The sequence below is a fragment of the Ixodes scapularis genome, unplaced genomic scaffold, assembly GCF_016920785.2.
Source record: "Ixodes scapularis isolate PalLabHiFi unplaced genomic scaffold, ASM1692078v2 PGA_scaffold13__105_contigs__length_92229423, whole genome shotgun sequence".
Lineage (NCBI taxonomy): Eukaryota > Metazoa > Arthropoda > Arachnida > Ixodida > Ixodidae > Ixodes > Ixodes scapularis.
Window position 1 is genome coordinate 59,213,739 of NW_024609839.1, and position 22,632 is coordinate 59,236,370.

Consider the following 22,632-nt stretch of genomic DNA (forward strand, 5'->3'; position numbering starts at 1 on the left):
CTATGTCCGCACGGCATTGTAGAATCAGCGCTTTGGGAACGCGTTTTTTTGCCTACTTGCGCAGTTGTTTATGCGCTTGATAACATCAGCTTTATGCTGTATTTTCCGGCAACGGAACGCAGAGAAATGTTTCCACGTTTAGAAGTCAGACGAATGAAATGGGACGGTTCAGCCATTTCAAGAATGGGAAGGGGCCCAGCGCGTTCATTCCTAGTCGAAATGAATACGGGTAAAACTGAGGGAGAGAAGGAGACGAGAGCGCGGAGAAGACGTCAGAACACAGAGCTCTGGTTGGAAGAATTAGGGGGTAGAGGCAAAGCTATCAGCCCTTTGTCTCCGCCGCACTACTCGGGCGCGTTCGAATATGTTCGAAGAGTGAGCAGAAACAAAAGCAGCTAAGCCATTCAAACCAGAGCTTGGTGCTCCAATGTCTCCGAGCGCTTTCGGCTCCTACCCACCCTCATTTTCTTTCCGTGTCAGATTATTAAAATATCGAATTCCCTGGAATGATGCGAGAACGGAATGGGGGTGCCCTCTCCGCGGCAGTGCATCCTACCAGCAACACGCGAATGTGTTTCGTACTACGAAGATGAAAAAAAAGAAAGAAAAGAAAAGGTATCATAGATGAGTTTTTGAGGTAGTCAACATGGTTGCCGATGCTAGTTTGAAGAACATGTTACTTTTGTTTTTGTATGCTTGCCTAGCTATTTAGATGTACGTGATCCAATGATCACAAGTCTTCATCCTTTTTTTTTTTTCCCCGGTTACGGGCAAGTACGGCACTAAACTCGAAATATATTATTGTTACATTTTAAAAAAAAAATAGTGCCAGCCTTTGCTCGAGGGACGTTGCAGGGAGGGTTCAGGTAAGTATAATATGAGCGAAAATGCTGCATAAACAAGGGACATCCAGTCGACGGTTCGATTTATTCTTAAACAAGCAAAGAAAACACGAGATCTCAGTCTTTTATAAGAACTAAAGGAAATAAAACGCAATGGATGATTATATATGACTCGTTTATACGAGAGACAACATTTTGGCTCTACAAGAGCCCAGCGCTGTGTGAGGCAAATCTTTAATTTGTAGAAGTAATAAAACACAAAAGACTCCATTTTTTATGACCACCTATTTAGTGAAGAAACCTTCAACGCGTAGTCGCGGAGAGTGAAACAGGCTTACGTGACTTACGGTATATCTCACGTCACGAGTTTCCACGGTCCACATAGGGTGTTGATTCCGAAAACATTTTGTTTTTAGTGAAAACATTCTTACAACGTGACGCAAAAAAAGAAAAAAGAGTTGTGCGCGTGTGTTGGACATGCTATGCTATAAAACTTTCGGGCGAATGAAAACCATTTCACAAGGCATAACGAGAGGCGTGCCGATCGAGGTACCCAGAAATAAAAACACTTTCGGCAAAATGGCGGCCGTTAGTCAGAAACGACACGACCGGAGCATTTCAAACAATACCCTGCTCCTCCCTCCCCCCCCCCCCCCCCCCCTCGGTCGCAGAAGCACCGTTTCCCGCTTTCGCGCTTTGTCCCAACTTACGACGGATTCATTATCGGCCTCCAAATCCGAAGCAGATCAACGATTCTATTCTCCGTTCTTCCCTAAGCTAACACAGTCCGGTAGGAGCTACGTGCTCGTTGGACCAATCCCGCGTCCCTCTTTCGTCACGTGATCACGCTTCTGCCTCGCATCCACGCCGTTGATTGGTCCGTCCGAGCGCGTAGCTCCCACCGCACTGTTAGCTCAGGGACCGAACGCAGTAAAACAATCGCCCGCTCATTACGCGAAAGGCTTGGGACAAGCTAATGCATCAACATAAGCTAATCGATTCCGTGTTTCTCGTTCGCTTTTGCGACCAGCTGCAGGACCGGATGAAGCTACGGGCTAGGTGGGATGCAGCCCCAGGCTGTCAGAAGATATCCGTGCTAACCCTTGAAAAAAAAAATTGTTAGGCATTTTTTTTTATTTAAGACAGCTCAGGCCAAGAGCAGAAGGAGCGCTCAGAAAGGCAACCGGCGCATTGTAGTGACCTTCTCGTCCATCCCCCCCCCCCCCCCCCTTTTTTAATTTTTTTTTGCCAAGTGCCAAGTCAACAAAATCTAACGCAACCCTTTATGTCCAATCTCGGAAGGGCCATAGCCGTCAGCGTTGGCGGTACACTTGAAGTCTCTTCTTATTGAAACTCGGTGGAAGGACGGCCATGGTGTTTACTTTTGTACTGAGGCCACCATGGCGTACTTTACGCACAATGGTGGGTTGGAAGTGCAATTGCTTCCAAAGAATACTCGAGCAGCACACAAGGTACGCTTTTTTTTCTCAACCTTTTAGATAAGTTTTATATAAAGTTTACTGGTAAACCTTTCGGACTCTAACTTTATAACCACCAACGGTCGTTTAAAGGGAAGCTGAAGCGGTATTGTATTTGAGGAAGAACACCCTAAATCGTCTTCACTCGAGCTCCAAGATGTCAAATATTGAAATTATTTTTTAATTTTTTTTTTTTTAATTTGGTGCATAGAGGCTGAAAAAATTATTTTCGAAGTACCACTCAAGGCCCTCGTTCCGCGAGCGTATCGTCACAAAATGAGGTTTCGGAATCTCCGCTCTCCCGCGTTTTCAGCACCTTTCAAAGCTATCATCGCGCACTATTATTATTTTTCATAGAAAAAAAAAAAAAAAAAGACGTCACGACTGGTGTTAGATTGTTGGAGTCATACCTGGGAAGCTCGCGATTATTCGAGCGGCCCTCGAACGACACGCACATAGCGGCCGAAAAATCCTCTTATGACGAAACGAACTTGTCAGAGGTTTTTCGTGTTTTCTCGCGTTTAGTTACATCTTTGGGGAAAACGAACGTGATATTCAGGCCCTCAGGATAAAACCACGCTAGAATGAACCTCTATTTTATTTTTAGAAAGAAGTGTTTCAGCTTCCCTTTAAAAGAGCCAGTTCTTGAGACGCCCCGCAAAAGTTTTCGATAAGCACTGACTGCAAGGAACTGCTCTGGAGTCGGTGTCTGCTCTGCCAGTGCGAGTGGACACACTTCCTTCCTCCGACTGATACGAGTACTGCAATGGTTTCACCAACCTCTGAGGTAAGACCTCTTATTCCTTAACTTTAAGAAATACACCCAAATGGTCGCTAAGGCCTAAATTAGTGAATTTATGAAGTCATACGGCTACTACTCAATCTGATCAAAACATTTTCCTCCTTCAAAAGGTATGCTTAATTTTCATGAGGCATCTTTCATGTGAATAAGCTCGAACGACAGTGGTAAATGTATTTGAAACGCATGCAGTTTCTCTTATGGTTTAAAATGTAGGAGTCCGTGTTTACTTGTCGCACGATGGTTGAGTTATTAGAAGAGCGTGACCGAAGTGGCTTGATGCCATAAAGACTGCCTCAACCACTGGCTTCAACCACCGAAATTTAGTTTTTGCCAGTGTTGCTCCATTCACACATCGCGTCAGTAATTACTTAACAAAGGGTAGTTGGACAACTTCGAATCATTTGGAAAACAAAAACTCCTTAGTATTTCTTTTTTATAAAGCTGTTGATGGGAATGAAACATCTGAATATTTTCCCGAGTATTTTATTGATGTGAGTTTTGTACCCAAACCTTGCACTATGAAGTTCCTAATTTACAATCGCCTCCATCTCATTACCACGAAATAAAACTTGAATATCATTAAAAAAAAATTAAAACAAATTGTAAAATAAAAAAAAAAAAATCTAGATTTCAGGAGATGTCGTCATTACCCCACCACCATCATTGTCACCAGGGCCAAAAAGAGGCAACCGCTTTCAGTTTTGGGGAATTTCTGAGCCTCAACTCCCTAGTAGTCGTCTCCGAATATCACATTTCTTTCCTTCAAAGTCAAACATCCAACCACAAAAAAAAAAAAAAAGAAGTCAGTGCTGCCATTTGTCGGCACAGCCGCAAACTAAGACACGAGCAAGCCTGGTTCGTCCAAAACGGTAGAGTGCATGAACCGGGGAAAGCAGGTGAGCTATTGGCGATCAGACGCACTGATCTCTATGTCTATTTGCTGGATCGCGTTTGACCAGCTCCTCCTATGGACCGGAATGCGGTCACTGGCGGCCATCTTTAGGTAGTGTCATATCATCTCTAGCCATCATAATAATATGGCGGACAGCGCAATGGCGGCAGTCTGCCATAAAATAGCCGTAGATCTAGTACACTGTGCCGTGGGTGATATTTCGTGCTTGATAGAAGTTGTTCGACGAAGCAGATTCTTGAAACCCGGCGTGAACGGTAACCTCATCTTTGAGGACCCGGCGAAAGTTCTTCGAAAGCGCAGCACCGAGGGAAACCAGCGCAGCTCGCATCGAAAACAGACTCCGTACCGGCGTCTGCTTTCGACGCTCCTTTCGATGCGACTTTCAATCCGTTCTGTGCTGCTTTTCCCCCGGTGCTGCGATTTCGTGAAACTTTCACCGGGTCCCCAAAGGTCGGGCTACCGTTCACGCCGGGTTCTAAAAACATGTTTCGTCAAACACTTTCAATCAAGCACGAAATATCACCCACGCTATTTTGATGCCAGCCTGCTACCACAACTACCACAACGCTGTCTGCCATGGATGGATGATAGCGGCTGCAGCAGCTTACATTGGCTAGAGGCAATATAACTTTACCTAAAGATGGCCGCCAGTGACCGCATTCGCAGGGCGGCAAACGCGATCCAGCAATTGTCATTGAGATCAGTGATCAGACGTTTTTGTGGCGCCCGGTGGCGCCACCTCGCGGGCGCCCTCCTGTGACGGAGCTGGTAGGATGCGAGCAGACAACGCGCTATGTTGTCTGTTCTGTTAGTTTGCGTCTATGCCGATTAAAAACGTTTTATTTAAAATAATAAAAAAAAAGTGTATGACGTTTTTGTGTGTGATCTTTCTAATAAATAACAGCGTCTCGAAATTGTTTTTATATTAACAAAATAAATGTAAAATGTTCAAAAATAAGCTTCGAGCTTCACATTACAGCTTCTGCGACGTGCGTCAGGGCTATTCACAGCCTCTCTGATTCTTGTTTTTTTTTTGTTTTTTTTTTCGGATCTGTGGAGGTTGCTGTGGAAAAACATGTTTTTCATTCACCAGACTTGCGGTTATCTTAGCTGTGCACGCACGTACAGTTCTGTTACAAAGCGCCGCACACTTGTTTTAGCTACATTGAACTTGCCGATACCGACGTTTCTATCTAAGAGTGGCTCGACGGTTGCTGCCGAGCAAATGCTCGACAGCAACTGACGCTTAGCTACTCCTGCATTGAATACGTGAAAAAAAAAAAAAAAAAAAAAAAAACAGAAATATTAATAAATTTTTAAACTTATGGAAATGGCATGGCAAATTCACGCGATTGATTAATTTGTTCCATCCAATTTTTACTAACAATTGTTTACGAATTAAAAATCGTTTGCTGAGAAGCGCATTACCTATTATGTGAATTTGGGTCCGCAAAGTTAAACAAACGAACGGTAGTAATTCATACCAGGTGTATACCTCATTTTTGAGTCACCGAAGTGCTAGATTTAAGACTTCGATCGCGAAGTGGTCTCGAATGTTTCGCGTCGACCGGGTGAATAACTGAATATATATAGGGATAATGAAACGACTCCGGAAGCCAGTCACCGTTTCTTCTTGCCAGTTATTTTGAGGGAATGTTTGTTTATTTGGTTTACAAAATTAAAAAAAAAGGGAATCAACTTGGAACTAATAAGAGGCCAACACTTACAAGCGCATTGTAACCCACGGGATACACAGAGTCCCTTTCACTGAAGTTTTTACCACACAAACGAGAGGTTCTTAAATTTCGCTTTTTTTTTATATTCAGTTTGGTGAGACATTCATTTCTCAGCTTTATTTTCTCAGAACCACAATAAAAAAAAATGCACCCTATTCGCCTTGGTAGATGTTGTAGCGGGGTCAAGCGCTGGATAGCCTATTTTTATAACTGAGCTTTTTGTGCTGGGGTCACACCACCATCCCAACGCTTCGACACCAAAGCGCCAGAACTTTATGTTAGCGCGACTATGGGTTCCACGGTTTCAAGCTTCGGTAAAATCTCTTACTACAAATATCACCTCACCAAACAAACACAACGAGTGAAACACGCTTTGCCTCGCGTTACCAAAACAGCGCAACAAGCGAGCTGACAATCCGAGGGATTTAAGATCTGGGCGGTCTGTCCCAGGCTGTCCTACCCGTGACGTCAAAGACGATGATGATGATATCTAGAGAAGTGCGCCCCGTAGTTCGCACACGTCGCCAATACTGGTCGACTGCTGAACGGTTTGGGGACGGCCTTTGGCCAACCGTGGGAAGCCGACCACCGCGACCACGTTTTTTGCCGCACACATCGACAATAGCATAGAACTCTCGCAAGCGCAACTTTGCTTTGTTTTTGTTGTTTTCGAAGGGATGCCTAAGAATACATCCCAGGGTTGAGCACTGTCACATTATTCAGGCCACGCTTCCCTTTCTGCGAATTGCGCAAAAAAAAAACAACAACAACAACAACAACAAATAGCTAAAATATGTACTTCAGGGTGACCCCTATTCATCATCAGAAAATACACCGTTTGGCCTTCCTGTGCAACCCGTTCTTGCACTAGATTGAGCGGTCTTTCCTTTCCACAAATGCAGGCGTTTTAACAAAACCGACAGGTAAAGAAAAAGAAAGAAAGAGAGAGTAAGAGGGAAGACACAAAAAAGAAGTATAGCCTGATTCATCTATTGTCTTTTCGGCGTCCGATTTAGAAACGGGAACAGCTGCGAAGCCGATTTAGATCGGACTTTGAGGGAGAGAAAGCTACTTGCTATAGAGGCGCAAACAGATAAAGGAAACTAACTGATGGTGCGAACGCGCTTAGTAAACCATAGTGTCACAGACCCAGCGCCACAACGAGCGTGCGACATTTATAGTGTCCTCATTAACGTTAAAATTGACACCGGAGGCGCTCATTTAAGGGACCGGTCACACACTGAGCCGTAAAAAGTGAAGTACGAGGCCTGAAATATAACACTAGTCGCAAAATGTTACATTAAGCGAATGAGCGATTTTAAACGGAGATTTACTGTACGCGGATAATGTGATAAACGACACGAATACATAAAAAAAAAAAAGAAGTAGAATAGACGAACGACGCGCAGAAGCGCCGGGACTGTAATCTGGACTTCGGGTTCTTCTCTTTCGCTTATCGACGGCCCGACTGCGGCGAGAAGTTTAGATTCGTGCTTTGAGGCGAGAGTGCCACAACCCCGCACTCCGCGCTGCGCGCCAGTTCACACACAGAGCCCGGATCAAAGTAAAAAAAATACAGAAAACATCTGCTTCGTACTCTGGACTAACACGGGGTAAGTGACACCCGAACTTCTCCGTCTTGTATCACGCCGAGATGACCTCTTCGAAAGAACTGTTCAAAATCATTGGGCGTTAATATGTAAAGTAGTGAGACACAGTAGTGAGCAACAGGCATATTTTAAATGAATCTACCCTTCACAGTTACGATCTTTTTTTTTTTTTATTATTGTTGTCTCTGACAGACTAATGTCTGGGCCAATTGTCGGCTTCTCCTACTTGTCACTTCCTTATCATTCTGCTTTAACATGGTCTTAAACTATAGACCTTTGCAGAAATCCCCTCATGCGCGCTGCCATCTTTGTCTGCTGGGCTGTGGAACGCCTTCCAAGCATGCGCTGTTGATCTGCTGTGTGGTATATCGGACGCTGCGCATGCGTCCACAGCTCAGTGACTCAGCATTTTTTGCCCGTTCGCTTCGTTCGAGACTGCCGCTGGAAATGTCTATACGGAGCGCAAGTTCGTCTGCTTGTTTTTGCAGGGGTTGTGGTGACGTCAGAATGCCGAGCTCTGATTGGCTCTGACTGGAAGAATAGAGGGTAGGCATCAATGCTATGGCTATCTCGAGGTCTACCCACAAGTCCTCCAATCGGATCCAATCAGAGATCGGCGTTCTGACGTCACCGCAGCCTCTGTTTAGGAAGCAGACAAACTTGCGCTCCGTGCAGTAATGAATAGTTGAAGAAGCGCAGGGCGTGGCTTCTTATGCTAATGCTCTTGCTTTGCGATTTCGTTCTTTCGCTCAATTTGATTGGCTGTGGGGCGTTAATTAGATGCTCCGGAAGTGCCACTCCGTGAATTTCTTAAGATGTCAATGACTGTGCAATAAATTACCATATGATATGTACGCTAGAAGAATAAAGCGAAACTTACGTTCGATTTTTATTAATAAATAGTTATTTGAACGGTGAATTCGATGAACACGATTTGTTTTTTTATTGAACTTGTATAACGGTTTTCGTTTTCCCCAACGCCGTTTCGTTGGTGCGTCTGTTTCTGGTGACAAATGGTCAACACGGTGCTCGTTGCTGTATATATATAAGATTGCTGGGCTATCATTAGAGTTCCGTGTTTTAGAATAAATCCTAATAAACACACAAAAAAACAAAAAAACACTTGCCGGAAAATTTTCTGTCAATTCTAATTTATAAAAAAAAAAATTAACAGAATTTTTAGTTCCGAAAATGCAAAACGCTAACTAGACGGTATTTTACAAATGAACTTTATAAGAGCCCAGGGACAGTGGCCCTAAAAAGATTCCACTTCAGTTTTTTTTTTAAATTCTATACTGACAAGAAGTGTTTGCCTTTTAGCACGTCGAGGTTCCTTCAGGACAACGAGTTACGGTACCTGGACTTTATCAATTTTGTGTTTTTAATTAAAAAAGAATTACGTACACAGTAAAATAAACTCCGAATTTCAAAGAATTGTGAATATAACAAAGATTAACTCCGATAACCCCCGAATTAAAAAGTAAAGAAAGAAATTGGGGTGCATATGTTTATACAGCCTAGAACTTGGTCTGCCTCACAGGGGCGACGAGTCTCCCAGCTGTAGATGAGCAATTTAGCCAGTGCAGTACAACTTCTATCCTGGGGGTCTTTAAGGCGTACCACGCAGTAGTGATACACGACCGCACGCCGGTACAATGCTCATCCAGATCCAAACGGGCAGTGGTGGGGATTGAACCCAGGATCCCTGGGTTCAATCGCGAGCTTTCGTTCCACGTGCTTCGAGCTGGTGTGCGCTAGCCCACACGGGCACCAATCCCCCCGAACTTTCAGCGAAAAATAAACTCCCCAAAACACCCTCCGAATTTCACGAGAACTAAACTCCGAAAACACGGAATCCTAGTTACCAATATACTTCAATAATTAATTAGTTTTTTGTTTCGATTACCAAGAGGTTAAGCCCTGAAGACTGCTAAAAGAGAACCGATTATCAACGTAGGATCATTATTAGCGGCAGGTGTAACCTCCTTGGATATAATACTTCTATCGATTAAAATATCCTGGTTTCGGGCGCCCAACAACACGGACAGTAAAGCGCTTAAATGTTTCATTTGCCAGTAAGCATTTGCACATTGATGAAAGAGCAAAACTTTTCCTATTAAGCAGAAATTAATGACAATATATTTATAATCGCAAAGTATGACAGGCGGTATTTTGAAGTTTTGTTAGTTATATGAGTTTCTAATTTATTTATTCGCAGGTTTAGTTTTAATATTACTCACATTCAGAATTATGGTAAGGTGACAAAGTGGGTTCTAAAGAAAGGAGCACGTTTGGCCAAAGAAGGTTTCTCATACACATAGAAGTTTGATGATTACTGTATATCGTTATCGGTTACTGGGAAACATTTTCTAGTGTGGTAGAATAAACAATGATTTGCGGGTTCAAGTATAAAAGGGCTACTGAAACAGAAAATGTTCTGTCCACGGATTAGCTAGACATATGCAAACATAATTTCTAGTCAATACCAATCAGAAATACCCGATATCGTTTCGAGAGTACTTAAACTCCCGCGGTGCTTCCGGAGCGAAGTAAAAGCGTAAATCTGCGCATGGGGGCACGACGAAGTGGACGACGCCGTATCGGGCATTGTTATCGGAACGTGGCAACGGTTCGCCAGAAGACAGCAGTGATAGCATATCCACCGAGGAAAAGCTTTCTCGCTTATCGTCTCCAAGTCACAGACCCACCGACACGCGTGACATACGCCTCAATTAAAAAAAACAAAAAACAAAAAAAAGCTTTTTTTTTTTTAGTTATTTGTGCCTTATAAACTGCCCCTTTCCAAACGTTCGTTGGCGCAAGTTCCCGAAAACGGGCGACAAAGGGGCCACCTTTTACCCACTGCAAAAGCAAGTTGTTGTGTGTATGTTTATACAGCCTGGAAGTTAGTCTGCCTCAGTGGGCGTCTGGTGTCTCAGCTGTAGATGAGCAATTTAGCCAGTGCGGTACAAGCGCTAGCCTGAGGTCTTTAACGTGCACAAGGCAGTAGTGATTTTTCCCACTGAATTGTTTAGAAAATCACTCAGTATAACTTCTGAGTAAGATGACGGTTACTTCGTAAATTTTGGCATCTGGTTTGAACCGCTAACATTACATTTGGGAGGAGAATGAGCGTTAGGCGATACGTATTTTATTTTTTTGCGGTAAAAGACACACAAGAAAACACTAATATTTGTGTTTGTGTGTGTGGGGAGGGGCACGTTGTATGTTCAGTTTGATATAAAGACTATAGCGAATGCAGTAATAACGAAGTAACGAATATAGCGAGGGCCATATCTTGAAGTACGCCTGTAACAAGGTTACGGGTATTTACGGCCGGTAGTTATACACAGTATATAGACAATCTTTTTCTTTTCGTAAAGGCCGAGCTTGCACGTTTCTAGCGCTTATCGCCCACGCGAAAAATGCCCAGCCACTGGGCTGCGCGTGTTCTGATGTTCCGAAGAAGAGAACTTATGCGCATGCTCTCAACGCGTCACGCAACCCCGGAGACAGAGATGGCGGTTCTCAGGTGACTGTTGGAATGGTCTGTAGAAAGATTGTCTTATAGCATCTTCGATCAACTCGCACCGGAATCGCCCTGAAACCAGCACAGTGCACAGCGCTCCTCGGTCGTGCAGCGCGATGTCGGTGCAACATCGAGGACGAACTGCGCCGCGCCAGTGCACCGCGGCGAGCTCCACCTTGCGTCACTTCACGTTTTGTTCGTTTTTTCTTGCGCAGGTCAGCGCACGGTGCCCGTCTGCTGTCAATTTCTTCTATTCTTTTACTCGCGGATTTGACGGTCCCACAGAAATAAACATCGTGGACGTGATTGCCGATGGGGTAAAGAAGCGGGTGACAATTCCACATGTATATGTTGGCCATCATTATTGGTTCAAGAAAACGAAACACCAGATAATAGCCGTACCTCGCTGTCATCGAAACGCCTCGCGCCGCTTTCCACGAAGTTCGTGCTTTCCGGGCGCTCCTTGCCACCGCAGCAATCGCCAGTAATCGCGGCGATGGCGAGAAGCTCGTCGTCTCACCGTCAGAAGACCCGAGGAAATCATCTAGTGCAGCTGCGAGGCGTGTTCGTTTTTGCAAGATCGCCATCTCGATAGTCTGCGCGTCTGCTACTCCCGCCATCTTCTCGATTCCCGCTCCTGGCCGCAATGCCTGATGGGACTGCCCCCCGGCGCACCGCCGATTTTCTTGGTGCGCGTTGGGGCAACGAAAAGCCGCACCGGGAGGGTGCGCTTCGTTGATCGAGGACGTACGGTGCGCACCGGTTCACTTGATCGAAGATGAAGGGGCGCACCTCAGTGCCCCGGTGCGCACCGGTGCGGATGATCGAGGATGCTATTATAGAACGCGTGCTTCTCTTCTGGTGTTAGAGTATGACTGTATTTGCTATCAAAATTACGCTCATTTTATCGCAAAAAGGTAACTTACTTTATTTACATTAAACAAAAACTCTAGTCCTATAGCTATCTAAAGCACGCGACGCACCAACAGCTGTTTTTGCAGATGTAATGGGGTATAGTCTCACAAAAGAGACATTCATCGAGCCCAACTTCCCACCGACGCGTCACATCGCTGGCCACATTTACGTGCGCTTGAGCATCAGCGGTAGGTGGCGCAAGCTAGCGCCCGGTACGGAGAGTACAGCTGCTACTGTTCATCTGTCCACTCATTCATTTGTCACCATTTGTCACAACGCAAAGCTTTGTTTTATTGGTCGATCGAACGTGTCACATTATGAAATGCTGGTTTGAATATAACGGTAACATCGAGGGGGGGGGGGGGGGGGGGGGGGGGGAAACAAATTTGACCCCGGAGCGCCGAGGCGTCCGGATGTGTTTTTCGTTTTGGGCAAACAGCACGAACGCGTGTGCGTACACGAATCAGGAGCGTCGAATTGCACAAATCGCAATCCCGTTTCCTCTTCTCGTACTTTTTATCGCCCGTCCTCGTTTTTCCTAGCAGAAGCAGAATGCTCGCGAAAATATTGAGATAGCGTATCGACAAGAGAGATAAATTCAAACGTGTCATCTAAAGCCTGCATAAGACGGACATTATCAAAGGAGTCTTTTTTTTTTTTTTTATTTTTTTTTTTTTCTTGCTGTGCCTTCTACACCATAGAGTTACTATAATGTACGCTGGAGGTCCAAGTGGCGCTAGTGTGCTGCTGCAAATTGAAGCAGCTGGACAGCAACCAATCGAAAACTGACTTCCGGTAATGCAATTCTATGGGGAAAAGGGAGTGCATTTTCTTCTTGCGCTCGATTATAAGAGCAAATATCCCGAATAATTCTTATCTACTAGGTAGCTCCAAACATTTCTCAGTCAGGCAGACGAAATAATAGGTCAGTTACGACGTTTTTCTTTAAAATTAGTTGGATTAAAAACGGTTCTAAAACGGCTTAGTACATGTATTTATGTGCACTGTCGGACACTGTTAGCGCGAACACGGCGTCAGCGCTTTTCAAAAAAGCATAAGGGATATACGTGCCGAACGAACGAAGGATATCTGGAAAACTAGCACGGTAAGAACTACGCAGTAACACTGGATCAGTGACTCCCTCCGCATGTGCGATGAAAAATAATTGAAGGACAGTTAATATAGTCAGATTTTCAATAGGTACTGCTTTATTCTTTCTGCTCTTTGCGAATATACTTGTTCTACGTTCAAAACATCACCCGCGTACTAATAACAAGTGCCCGATAAAGAGTGCCCGGCAGAGAAAATATTAGAAAGAAACGCCTTTCATTACCCACGTACTTTGTTCTTTACGTTTTCAATGTTTTTAACCCCTCGTAAAAGCGCAAGAAGGGATCATTTTCCTATATTAACAAGACTGGCATATTAGCAATATATAAGCATCACCGGAATGCTGGCGAGCCTTGAACACACTCTATATTCCTTTCAATTGTTATTTTGCTTAGAATCTTAGCTTGTTATTACACACCTGCTGTGGGACAGAGGTTTGGGCTTGAAATATAGTAGAGTTAAACATCGATCACTAATGAACAAAAAATGCGCTAACTAAAGCAAGTACACTTTTACAATGTGAATAGAGGTACGTACAATTCGGTACGCCCCAAAAAACAAGGGTTCCATGTTATTGTTCGGCGAAGAGACAAAGCGCATACGCGTTTTCCCATAGGAATGCACAAGAGCACCGCAAAAGTAGACTGGTTGCTGTCTCGTCGCTCACAAAAGTCCACTGCGCGTTCCCTTAGACCTCACACCGTTTCAAAGAATTTGAGATCGTTAAAAAAAACCTAAAAGAACTGCAAACTTGAAAGTGAAGCGTCGTCTGCTCACAGCGATAGGCGCGCGCACACGGAGGATAGCGGTTGATCGCTGGACGCGGGTGAACACGACACCTCAGGTCGGGACGGACGCGTGAGAGGAACTTGAGTTGCAGGACGACCCAATCTTTAACGTCACTGCGCTGGCGCGGATCGTGCGGGAACTGCAAATTCGACTTTTGGAATTTTTCTTTTACTTCACAAATACCCGAGTTCCCAAGTTTCAAATTGTGAAGGTAATGTCCAGGCATCGCTTTCAATCGTTTCAGATCACATCTGGTCTGGTCACATCAGCTACGAGCTGATGTGACCAGTCAAACAGCGTCAAACGCGTACCGTCATGGTGTTCGTCATGTTTCTGTACGTGTTCCATGATCGGCGAATCAATCATAAACAGAAAAGGCCCTGTGACTTAAGCTTTAGGCGCTGCTTGATTAGTCCCATATTAGCTCGTAACATCGTCTGCGTCTGGACTTAAGCTAAAACGAAGTACAGGAGCGAACTTCTATGCGAAGCGCAAGTTCGTCTGCTTTTTTTTTGCAGGGATTGTGATGACGTCAGAAAGACGCCGAGCACTGATTGGCTTTGATTGGGCGGTGGTTGCCTCAGAGCATGCGGCGAGCCTCTCTGCTTTCAGTTACCTGTCCAAAACGTTGTGAGCAGTGGGGTCATCTGACCACGGCGAAGACGTCACTTTTGCTGGTTTTTCTCTCTGCTCTCGTGCTCTCCTGAGCTCAGCGCTCCGCAACGCGCCAGGCGCATTTTGCGCCGAAATGTTGAGTGGCGATTACTCCCCTTCTAATAATAATATCGAAGGAAACCTTAAGACACATAAGTTTTTGGGTAGCTACATAAAATCTTTCACAGTTTTTCTTTTTAATACAACGACGCCCTTAGTGGTTTTTTTTATATTAAATTTATGCCCAAAAAGAAATATTAGCTTGTTAAATAGAACACCCTAGTCCTGACGGGTCGGAATTTTTTGTTGGAAACCCTGTTCTTTCATTATTGTAAACAAAATATAGAATTCGTAGGAACAGTGCGTAGCAGCTCTGTACACGTGTACTTTGTTCTTAGTGACGCGTTTTGTTTTTCCGTTTTTACTTAGCCATAAAAGATAGGTTTTATTCACTTTTAGGCTACTAAACATTTACAAAAATTCATAAGAGTGCAGAGAGCTAAATTTACACTTCCTACCGTATTTATGGCGGTCTAATATTAAAAGGCTTTCCAAACCCAGCCCTCCTGATGGTGAATCATCCTGCCTCCCGAGATATATATTGTATTTTTTGAGCGACAGTTCTAAAAATTATTGGGACAAAATATAAAAAAATAATAATGAGGGATCACCTACGTGTTTTTCCTTCGAACTTTCGTTGACTCGAAAACGAAAACATAACATCATACTATAACGGGATGGGCATATTACGAAATATTACAAAGAATTGTGCGTTTAAAAAAAATATAGTTATTTCGTTTGTTTTCTATCAGAAACCGAAAGTTTAGACAGCCAAAAATTCTAGCTTAGTATAAACTAGTTTTCTAGGTTCTTTTGTTTTGTATACATTCCACTATATGCTTTTGGTTTTTTCATCGTTGCCCTCTGACGCAACTAAAGTTGCTGTGTGCGTTTGTTTAGACAGCGGCAACTTAGCGGACGCATGGTGTGTCCTATGTAGATGAAAAGCTTTACGCGAACCCCATGAATTGACATCGGAAAACACGAAATTCGTTAAGCAACAATAAAGCCCCCCCCCCCCCTCCCCTTCCCTCCCGTTTTTTGAAAAAAAAAATACAAAAAACTTTCAGCCTTTCCACTCTGGTGAAGAAGGAAGACCAGCGGAGCTGCACAATGGAAAGTAATTGCCGGCCGCAAGTCGGCAAGCCAGAGTGGAAAGGCTGCCGCCATCGGTGAACGACGGTGGCAACCAGATACGTGGCTTGCCGCCCTCGCTTATAGATGGCGGTAGGTGTCCAGAGTTCGGTGTCTTCACTTCTTTGCGGGGGAGAGGATTTTGGGGAAACTAGCCCTTAACAGCTCCGCTGTAGAAGTAAACGTCGAAAACACATACTCATATAGACGCTTTCAGCGCGCCAGATTGAGCCGCCATAGCCGACCTTCTTTTGTCTTACCGAGATGCCGAGCCACTGAAGCGGGCGTTGACCAGCCTCCACAAAGGCCTTGGCTGGGGGGAAGGACACAGTAACACTTAAAGTGGCAATAACCTATCCTGCTACCGCAATGATGAAGTGGAGCGAACGGAATTAGAGGAAACAAAAACTGAAGGCCGGTTATGGCAGCGGCCATGCACAGCTGCCTGGAAGCGTCTATAGAGTTCCTGACCGGTGCCGTCTTCAGGGTTTGTGTAAATGGCGCGTGCTTTGCTCGCTTTCCAGAGCACCGAGCACATGCGCGAGCTGCAGGGGGCTCTAACCTGGACATCCGGCGAAAACGTCGGTGAGAAATTCGGGGGCCGTGATTGACCGGCGGCCACGCATGACCTTGGCGCCGGCCATCACGACGGCCGAAGTCCTTGCCGACTTTTTCGACAAGTTTCCAGATCAGAGCCCCGAGACTGTGCATATTTTGCGCTGCATCGCGAAATTGTAAGCATTGGAACGGTGAGTGTACGCACTTCAAAAAGAGCGTCGAATTTCTGCAATCGCGCGAATTTACCCCGACAACGTGTTTGCACTGTGAACCAGTAACATTGCTGTGAACTCCGCGCCCGAGAGGTCAGGTGCGTGCCACGCGCACAGACGTCGTAAGCGTCGTTAATATAGTTGTCATGCGGCACAAAGAGCTTCTGGCAGGTGCCAATCTCAAAGTTAGTGCTTACGGCGCATGCTTTGCTCGCTTTCCAAAGCGACAAACACGCGCGTTTATGTTGTTGCGCGTTCGTAAATATTGTAAGTGATGGTGGCGCCGCAAAATAGAAATACGGTATGTGTATAAAGGCTGTTCCACACAGCACCGCTTTCTGCCGTTTTGTTGCGTTACGTATGATTTACCGACACTTTCATGTCTCGAATGTTCCGTGCAGGCTATCTCCTTGAACTGGTAATAGCCATACTTAATCTGAAGCATTTATGTCCCGGTGATTTCTAACGTAAGCAGACACACACTTTCGTAACGTAAAGTAACGTTAAGATAACTGGGCTGTGTGAATCATCCCATACACCCGTGGGTCTAAGCCGTTAATGTTTCGCGGACGCCTTGTTGATTGGCGGAGATGATGGAGGACCCCGTTCGTGATGAAGGGAGGGGGAAGTATCGGGTAATTATGATAGTGATTTAATAAATGAAAATAACTATTTGCAAGTGTGAACTACATATCTTTTATTGACATATACACGGGAAAACTCACCCGAAAATTGGAACGTTTCTTCTCAGTCTGAGAAAAGACAACTTTTATTTCCGGGCTTGGCTAATGAGGCTGGGCTTCGCGGACCCCCATTTGAGAACCACTGCCTTACACCACAAGTCACCAGGACATATGTGCTTTATATTAAGCGTGGCTACCAGTTCAGGGTATAGACTTGCACGCGACATTCGAGACAAGAATGATTCGGTGACATATATACGTAACGTAAGCGTTAAAAAAGTGCCATGCTTTACGTGCGTGTCTGCCGTGTGTAGCGAACACGTCCTTTCGAGCCCCAGCAAAGGCGGATGCAACCCGAGACCCCAGGAGGGGTAAGCCGAGCGGCCAGCCACCAAGGAGGTACGGGACGCCTGGAAGGCCACAGAACGGGCGCGGTAGCAGACCAGACAAGACGCGTCTCGTAACACAAACCGATTGTACATATCGTAAAGAGTTCAATATATCTTGCCTTATCTCAAATTAACCGACCCATCTTAACGGCGACGAGGATGGTATCCACGCATCAAAGTCGGATATAAACAACTCAGCGGCATCGGTACAAAGGGGACGGCTCTAACGTAAGTGACGCCCCATCTCAAACCTAAAAATGCCTCGCATTCAGAAAATACGAGAATGCGATCAGAAATCGGAACCGCGCGTTCTTCGTACATTCAGACAATCGAAGTGTTCTTCACTGCGAACGACATTCCGGAATCAGAGCGAGCCGATGTTCCCCTCCCTGTGGTTGGACGAGAAATGTACAGCCTAATATGGAACTTGGTGGCAGCTGCCAAACAAAGCACCGAAACGTGCGTACAGACACCCTTAAAAAAAGTCAAGAGCGGTTCTCAGGAACCAAAAGTAAAGCCTAAACGAAGGCCTCAGGTTGTCCCATATATACATAAGGTTTCACATAATTTAAAAAAAAGTGGCTAACCGGTTCAATGTGCCAATGGTTTTTTCAGCGCCTCAATAATTAGCACAACTTTGCCCGCGCGTAAACTAGGCAAGCAGTAACAAGATGTCATGTACGGTTAAGCATGTCAACAAGTTCGTGGAGTGCGTTGTGGGTGTCATCTACAAAATTCCATTGTCTTGCGGACGGGTTTATATAGGACAATCGAGACGCTGCGTCAACGAGAGAATGCGTGAGCATGCGAATTCCCTGCGGTCAATGACAGGAGGTCTCTTATACGTACATTGCAGAGACTGCCAGTGTCACCCCGTCTTCCAAAATACCTTAATCATTGGCAGGGGGCGCACAAAAGTGCAAAGAGAGGTGCTGGAGGCGCATGCTATCGAAAAAGCTGGCGCGGGGCACTGTGTGAGCCAGCCTTCGGTTTATCTGCACAAAAAAGAGATCGAATTTATAGATGCATGGTAAGCGACACGGAATTGGTTGTTTCGGCGTTGGTTGGCTGTGTGGTGTTTTCTTGTTTGAGCCGTTTTTAATAAAACGTCAGTTGATAGTCAGCACTTGTCCTGTGCTCTTCTCTCGTTGTCTTCGTCTTTTTGCGCGCTGTTTCCAATTTTCTAAGTGCGTGCAGATCGTTCAACTAAATCACATCGACCCGACGCCTAAAGAAATGGTTGAACGCTACAAATTCTGTCGCCGAAAGAAGCTGGAATCTGAAACCATTGCAAACCAGTGATTTCCCTACACACCCCCTGAGGGGGGGGTGTACACCCCCCCCCCCCCCCTGTTTATCTGAAGGCACCCCCTTTATTCGCAACGACTCCTCTATTGTCAATGCCCCCCCTAACCCTCCCTGAAAACTTAGACACTCCCCCCCCCCCCCCCCCTAATTTCAATTCCTGGGGAAACCCCTGTTGCAAACTACGTAGCCGCGTTCAAACAACTTTCATTGCAACGAAACGTCCGTGTTTTCCTCAACGACTGTCTTCTACACGAACTCATTGTGGCAGGATGGGAAGATTCACGAAAAACTGCTGGCTGAATTGGCGACGAGCGCGACCAAAGCGTCGCTGGGGTCGGCCTTTCACGATTGGCCAAACGCTGACTATGACGTCGGAAAAGGATTTATCATCGACGGAAATAAGAGGAACGAAAGAACTTTAATTTTGACGGTGTTGGCAGTGTTCTTTTGAGAGCGCAATGATTTCAAGCTTCCACCATGCTATTTACAAACACCATCAAACTTGTTGTTTGCAAGGTAATGACGTCACAAGGGGGAACTGTAGGAGGGCGCCACCATAACTTCTCGCCGCTAATAGACGCTGACATTCATGGCAGCGGTGGATCTTGCCCGATGTCACCGATGTGGCAGAAGCATTCACGACCCTGAAAACTCTTTCGCAAGAAACAAGACTTGTAAAATGTGTGGAAGAACAGGACACTTTCAAATGGTTTGCCATTTGAAAGACGAGGTCATCAAGATGGTCTTCCATTTGGAGACCAGGGCCGGCTTGCTCGAAGCAGAGTCTCAGTTGAGACTGCTCAAAGAAAGCGCTGTCAACGCTAGCGCTTGAGCTTAAGCCGAGTCTCAGACGCTCGCGCGCACGAGCCTTGGCAGCGCTTTCTTTGAGCAGTCTTAACTGAGACACTTCTTCTAGCAAGCCGGCCCAGATCTCCAAGATCAAAGGAAAGATAAACACATCACGAACCATGTCACACAAAGAACTCGGGAGACGAAAGTCCGTTTTATCTAATCAATTCAAGCTACCCGAAACCCATCGCAGTAACTGTGGGGATTTGTAACAGATTTCTTTAGACGGAGAGCGACACAGACCCGCCTGTACTTTGATCAACCTGAAGACCTTTCAAAAAAATTCTTCCAGACATCCACTTGAAACCTTCGTAAATAACGCTGAAGCCGAGCACAGGCAAGCCGATCGTACCGGAGGAAATGGTTCAAGTGGACATGCGGTACAACGGTAAATTCAAGTGTCATGAAATCCAAGTGGTGAAGAAGGCGGGACCTTCCATACTTAGAATGATGGCTTCAGGACGTTTAGGTAAACTGGAAGGAAGTATACAACAAGCGTGATAAAACCATGACTCTCACAAGTGTGCTACAGAAACACGATTCCATCTTTGAAGGTCCGGGAGAGCTAAAGTCTACGCCGTGAAACTATGCGCAGAAAAGATGCCGAGCCAAAGTTTCTCAGACCAAAGTCAGTTTCAAACGCTCTCCAACAAAAGGTCGAAGAGTAGCAGGATCGTCCTGAGAAAGAGCACATAATCACTCCTATGATGAGGAGTGAATGAGCGACTCCCATCGTTCCAGTGATGAAGAAAAATTAACAAGTGTGCATATGCGGGGACTACAAGGTTACACTCAGTCCAGCCTTGAATCCAAACAGGTACCCACTACCCGCTACCAACGACTGAGGATCTCGTTGTGAAGTTCACCAAACTAAATTGCAGACAAGCCTAGTTCCGTGATAAACAACACAAAGGGCTGTACCAGGTGAGCCGAGGGGAACTTGCCGTGCACAGCTTCATTTCAGGTTGAGATCGTGGTGACTGGCAAGAGCAATCAATATCACCTTCGGTACCTGTACATCGCACCGCATAAAGCTCGAGAAAAACGGCCCTCGCTTGAAAAAGAAAACGTGCTGCTTCACGCAGGACTCTATTGAATACCTAGGACATGTCGTAGACAAGCAAGGGACCCACCTCAATTCTAAGAACGTGGACGCGATCCTACAAGCGAAGACGCCAAAAGACCGAAATGTGGTTAGAGCATTTCTGGGACTACTGAACTAACACGAAAAGTTCATCAGCAACACAGCTGACATCCTACATTTAATACATGAACTACTGCGAAAAGATAAAAGGCGGATGCGGTTCAGATTATGGTAGAGAGCCTTCAACGAAGCGAAGAAGCAACTTACCAAGCAGGGTCTGCTAGTGCACTATGATCCTGACCTTCGTCTGGAACTGCACTGTGACGCATCGAGCTATGACATTGGTGCAATACCTCAACACGCACTACCAAACAAGCAATGGTGGCCGACCGCCTTCATGTCAAGAAAGCTTTCCAAAGGTGAGCAGAATTATTCTCAAATCAACAAAGCGTTGAGGTTACTCAAGGGTGTAAATAAACTTCAGCAGTATCTGTTTGAACGCCACTTCACGTTGGGTGTGGACCAGAATCCCCTTGTGTCGATTTTCAATCCCAGTAGGGGAATCCCAGTCATGGCTGACGCAAGAATGTAGTGATAGGCGAACATCTTCTCAGAGTATAACGTTGACATAATATATGTGCCAACAAATATGAACGTGGTCGCAGACATGCTGTCAAGACTCCCATAACTGACAAGAGCGCCGCGAAATCAGAAACTATGCGGATATACGATATCAAATGTCTCCATCTCGGAAAGTTTCAAGTACCCTCACTGACGCATAAGCAGATCAGCAGAGAGACACGAAGGATGGCAGGAATTATGGAAGGACGGCAGGAACAAAAAAAATTCCGACGACCTCAATTTTTACTTTTTTTGCAAACAGAACTCATCGTGGTGCTCGACTTCTTAACGCGCGTCATCTTATCCTAGAGGTGACGAAAGCATGTTGTAAGCTACTTGCATCCAGGTCAAGTGGGGATGACAAAGATGAAAGGACTGGCACTACACTACGTGTGGTGGCCGCTTCTGGATCATATGACATCGAATCGATGCTCCGGAGTTGTCGACCGTGCCCGGAAGTGAGCAACGAGGCACCCAAAGTTACGATACACCCGTGGGAATACTAAAAAGACATAGTAACGCCTGCATGCAGACTTCGCAGGACCCGTTCAAGAAAGAAGTTTTGGCTGGATATTGATGCCTTCTCAAAATGGCCCGAGGTAGTGTCCATGACCTCGACGACTTCGGCCGCCACCATACGAGAGTTTCTAGCTCTCTTTCCAAGATACGAACTTCCAGAAAGAATTGAGATTGACATCGTCCCCGCAATTCCGATCAAGAGAAATCTGGGATTTTATGACAAGAAACGTAGTGCAACAGTCATTCTCACCCCCGAAACACCCCGCAATGAACGGTGCGGCAGAAATGTATGTGGGAACATTCAAAAATTGTATCAACGCAAGCCTGAAGTCAGAGTTATTTGTGGAAGAGGCATGCCATAACTTCTTGGTAGCATACCGGACGACCCCGTATATGGCAACTGGCTCTACACCAACCAAAATGTTGACCTGAGAAGGATTTCGCACAAGGTTCGACCTTCTTAGACGATGAATAAGTAATGTAATGCGGTCAGGACAAGAAATAACAGGCCTCAGGGAATTCTAAAAAACGACACCTGCATCAAAAGCACCAAGGCAAGAGACCAGAGGAACGGCGAGAAATGGCCCAGAAACACCGTCCCCCGAGTTCTAGGGAACCAAACATGTGAGCTTCGCTCAAACAACAGAAGTGCCTGGAAATGGCACATTGAACAGCTGAGACTACACAATCAAGACTATTCTCAGGTGCGCAAAAACCTCGAGAAAGTTCGCCGCTTCCCTTGGCATCAGTAAACGAAACAGTTCATCCTCTCCGATTTCCAGTGACGTTTGTTCAGCCGAGATTGAAGACAGTCAGGACTCAGAACGATCTTGCAAC

The 22,632-nt window shown here is 45.5% G+C and overlaps 1 protein-coding gene across 1 annotated transcript in view; it reads left to right on the forward strand.

Annotated features, from left to right (window-relative positions):
* Positions 1-7,184: 7,184 nt before the first annotated feature.
* LOC8028503 (alpha-N-acetylgalactosaminidase) overlaps positions 7,185-22,632 on the forward strand; it is a 38,461-nt gene continuing 23,013 nt past the window's right edge. The window contains exon 1 of the mRNA XM_002399531.5: positions 7,185-7,384. The gene's annotated coding sequence lies outside the window, so the exon portion shown is untranslated. The remainder of the gene's footprint in view (positions 7,385-22,632) is intronic.